The following is a 4,895-nucleotide window of genomic DNA, read 5'->3' as shown; positions in this document are numbered from 1 at the left end:
CAACAACAGGGTGTTCAACACGCCACCGTTTCCGTTTTTTAAAAACGTTTTGCAACGTTTTGTCGGGGCTGACGCAGCCCTGGTGAACTACTACAGAACCTATAGAAATATTGCGCATAGCGTGACTGAATGAATCACTCCCCCCCCGAGACGTTTTCGTCCTGGTCACACGAGAAATCACAAGCACGTCAACAACACGGACTATTACAGCCGAAAAAGTGAGTAACCTAGAGCTGCAGTAGATTTCTGGCACGAGCGTCCGGTTCAGGAGGTCACCATTCCTCTGCTGATCATGGATCACTCAGAGGAAAGTGATTTTAAGCATTTATGGTTTATATTTAGATATAATGTTAGCATTCCCAGCATGTGAAACATTAGTCTAAGCGGTCTCTGGTGTTTGTTTTAAAGTATATTTGTGTAAAAGTAGCATCGCCGTGTCTATACGGGACGCAACAGCTTGAAGTGACAAAGCGGCCTGTAAAGAGCTCGGACTGTCAGAAATAGATCAGGAATCCGTTTGCTGTTGGAGATTTCGCATTCAGTGTAGACACTATCACTGATTATAATCAACAGCTTCTACTGTCTTCAGTCGCGACGCGGCGCAGCTTTCATATGTGGACTTCTTAGAACTGATCTGTGTTCAGGAGTTTGGTTTTCCTGAGTGCTGTATCCTCCAGGTCATCATTCCTGTGGACATATGGGAAGGCTAAACTGGTCTGCATCATGCTATTACTTTAGAGAGGCAAAGAAACGAGACGTATGTTGTGACGGCACAATTTGAACAAGGAAGTAGTGGACGACCAAAAGAAATCGTTGGTGGTGAGTATCTTGTCAGTTTGCTTGAAATGAACTTATCAGTCAGGTGTATTGCAAGTCTTTTGGGGGAATCTGAACGGACTGTACACAGACGACTGGCAGAGTTCGACCTATCAGTGAGATCACTGTACAGCTCACTAACAGACAATGAGCTGGACATATTAGTGTCAAACATTAAGTCCCGAATGCCAAATTCTGGATACAGGATGGTAAAGGGAGCTTTAAAAGCTGAAGGCCACAAGGTACAATATGAGCGAGTGAGGGCATCGCTGCATGGAGGAGACACACTAGGAGTTTTATCCAGGATGACCGAGCTGGGTTGTGTTGTCCGGAGGAGGGATTCAGTCCCAGGACCTTGATAAGGTAAGTTTATATGTTTGTTTGTTGTTACACATAACATATTAATGGGCCATTGACCATTTTAACAATGTCCTTACTACATTTCTGTGCCTATGGAAGGTCTGAGAGCTCATGGATTACATCAAAAAAATATCATAATTTTTGTTTCTGAAAGGGATTGTATTCCTTTAAAGGGATACTTCAGCAATAAATGAAAATTGTCATAATTTACTCTCCCTCATGTCATTCCAAATCTTTTTTCATTCCTTCATGAATCCAGAAAAAATGATCAGAGATTCCAAGAAAATATTAAGCAGCACAACCATTTCCAACACTGATATTAAGAGCATCAAATCAGTATATTAGAATGATTTCTGAAGGATCATGTGACACTGAAGACTGGAGAAAATTCAGCTGCGCATCACAGAAATAAATTATATTTTAAAGTATATTTAAAAAAAACAACATTATTTTAAATTGTAACATTTCATAATATGAGAACTTTTTTTTTCTCCACATAATTTTTATTAATGTTCTTCACCAGAACCATTGTATTATGCTTATAAATGAGCATTATGTTAAGTATTAAAACATTGTCTTGACCAACTTTATGGTCATTACAGGGTCAGAGGAGAACGTGGACATTGCACGTTTAATGTTCTCAGTTCGTGGCACAGGGAGAAGCAGTTTCATTTCAGGAAAAAGTGTCCACAATCAAAGGTATGTAAAGAAAGTATTGTGTAGCAGACATATCTACTATGTAGCCTTGTGCTTTATTCTCCAAATGCTTGTTTGAACCAACTAATTGCTTCAGAATGATCTTGTGATGCTTTATGTTGTAGAATAGAAGGACTGTGGAGAGATGTGTGGACTGCAGTGACCAGTGTGTACTATGATGTTCTACACTATCTTGAGGAAGCCAACTACCTTCATACTGCAGACCAAACACATCTCTTCTGTTGCACTACACATTCCTTCCAAGGCTACAAGATGATCTAAATCTTTTCTGAGATGGGTTGGATAATCACCCTTTACGAACAGAACACAACACGTCTCCAAACCAGCTCTGGGAATTGGGTCAAATTCATTATCCAGTTGATGATCCCCGAGATGAAGAGGTATAATTGTTCATGCAAATTTACAGCCATGTTTTTTTTGTTTTTTTTTTTTAATAAATATTACAGGGGTTGTGAGAATTAAAGTGTTCCTTCATTGGCATTTAAACACTTAATTAGCATTCTAGTACTCGTATAAATGTAGTTTTTGGAACTATTACAGGAACTGAGATTGTACACCATTTATACAGAAATGTTGTTCTTTGTTTATCTAGGAACTGAACATTGCTGATATTGATTGGGAAAGCAGTGGATTGACTCCTGATGAAAGTGTTGGTGTTAATGTTCTACTGTAGAATGTCCTCTTACACCAGAGCAACTTGTGGCACTGAAGGACACAGTGGATCCAAGATCACATCACAATCCCACGGGGATAGACATTTACACGGCTGCAGTGCAGTTTTGCCAGTCACTTGAGTAATGGAAACTGATTTTTTCAAAACTGTTTCATTAATAAGTACATAGCACTATGGAGAGCTAAATTGCTTCAAAACCTATGTAGCTCTGTTGAAAACTATTTCATGGGGGCTTCCCCTTCTCAAAAAATAAAACAGCAATTCTACATGAACGTGTGCGTAGATGAACTAAAATAAAACAACAATCCAAACAACACAGAGCAAACTGTGGTACTGTTAACATTTATAATAGACATGGTGTCTGTATTACTGTATTGGATTTCACATAACTACACAAGCTCAAAACCAAACTCAGAAGTGCCAGTGCACTTAAGGAGCTCGTCCTTAAAATGGCTGAAATCCATGTAATGTCTTGGTAATCGTAGCATGTTGAAGCAAGTGGAGGATTTCAGCATGTCAGCAGTAACAACTTCCACTCCCATCTTTCCATCTGCACTTCCCACCCCAGCCACATTTTCACCAAGTCCTTAATGTCAGAGCTGGATGCTAGATAAAAAAAAAAAAAAATTAAAAAAAAACAAAAAAACAAAAAAAAAAAAAAAAAAAAAAAAAAAATTATATATATATATATAATATATATATATATATATATATATATATATATATATATTATACACCCCCCTTTTCCTATTTGAGAAATAGAGTAGTGACGTATGATGACAAAACACCCCCCTCTGGTTACCACAAGATTTTCCTCTGGGCTTTTATGAGTTTTCTTCAATTTATGAGTAAAATAAATTCAGTATTAAACATAATTCAACAATCCTCTGAAGTTTTGTTCTGCAGTGTACACTCCACACATATCAGACGTTAAAAAAGCATATATTTTCAAAAATTAACATAAATGGTTCACAAATCATGATGGTGGGTGGTGTGCAGTTAACAAATTGTAGAAAATAAAATATCTAAAGTATTGTCAAGTGACATTTACCACAGGCTTTATTTTTACTCAATTTATAAAATCCCATGGGAAAATCTTGAAGGAAGCAGTGGTGAAATATTCTTTCAGTTTCTGACGTCATCCCTGCCACCACTCCATGATCTAATCCAGGTCATCAGACATATACCAGTGCTGTAAAATCCAGCAAACTGTATCAAGGACATTTCATACAGACCTAATAAAACAAATTATTAAAGATTTATACCTGTCTCAATGAAGTGATGCAGATACCCTGAGATGCGACATCTATCTTCTAGTGAACAATCGTGCTCGTCGTCATCATCCACACTGCTATCAGAGGGCCAGCAGATACAGGGAAGCAGCATCTGGAAACAATCACACATTTCTGTTGCAACAGTTCTATATGCACATCGCTTCATAACCAAATTAAACTTACCAAAGGGGTGAGTGAATTTTCACATTCCCTCGGAAAGATATCCACATCTTTCCGTTCAGTCAGCAGCGGCCACACACTGGTTTTCTTTGAGTCCTTTACGTGTTTGTTTCACCTGCCGTCATCTCCTTCCAGTGACCTATTATTACATATATTAGGTTACATGAATACAATGAATATTATAGTACACCAATGCTTAAAAAAAAATGAATGCAATTATGAATTGTTTAAATTACAGCTAAATTATGCTACTAATGTAAATACCAGTTTTAGGTTTTCAGGAATATCATGGTCAGGACAGTCTTCTATCTGCTCTGTAGCAGTCTCAGGTGAACCTCTAGTAGTACATGGACTATTGCTTGGCTGACTCCAGCCAGTCGAGGTCCACCATGTAGGAAAGAAAGTCCAATCATTCGTCCCGTGCAACAAGGAACAGATCACTCTCTACCAGAAATTGTGATGATGATGGAACAAGATGACCTGGTTCACCTTCAAAGAGACAGGTCCTTGCAGTATTTCCTGTTTTAAAATAATAGGCTAAAAGTTATATTTTAGATTCAAAGATGAAACAAAATACTATAGTCAGTGTTTCATCAAAAATAGCTGAAATACCCCATGTTAAAATTAAATCCACGCTGAAGCCCCTGTATAACAGTAGACAAGAAATGTCTGGTTACTCCTTCACCAATGGCAGCATCCCCTGAATGTAACCACAATTTACAGCAACAGTCCAAAAAAAAAGAAGACATCGCCATTAAAACCTAGCTAGGAATGCCACAAAATAAATGTATTTATTTACTTGTTTAATACCACCTTGGAGTCTGCACTTCACAGGGCTTGCTCATTCTATGCCGTTTTGTTTGTAGAATGCAACA

The 4,895-nt window shown here is 37.9% G+C and overlaps 1 long non-coding RNA gene across 1 annotated transcript; it reads left to right on the top strand.

The window, feature by feature from the left end:
* Positions 1-246: 246 nt before the first annotated feature.
* LOC109047809 lies at positions 247-2,837 on the top strand. The gene is made up of 4 exons (XR_006155673.1): positions 247-1,179; positions 1,779-1,875; positions 1,998-2,273; positions 2,486-2,837. It is a non-coding gene; the product is annotated as an uncharacterized LOC109047809 (long non-coding RNA).
* Positions 2,838-4,895: the final 2,058 nt, after the last annotated feature.

The sequence above is a fragment of the Cyprinus carpio genome, chromosome B9, assembly GCF_018340385.1.
Source record: "Cyprinus carpio isolate SPL01 chromosome B9, ASM1834038v1, whole genome shotgun sequence".
In the NCBI taxonomy this organism is placed as follows: domain Eukaryota; kingdom Metazoa; phylum Chordata; class Actinopteri; order Cypriniformes; family Cyprinidae; genus Cyprinus; species Cyprinus carpio.
This window is presented reverse-complemented; position numbering and strand designations above follow the sequence as displayed.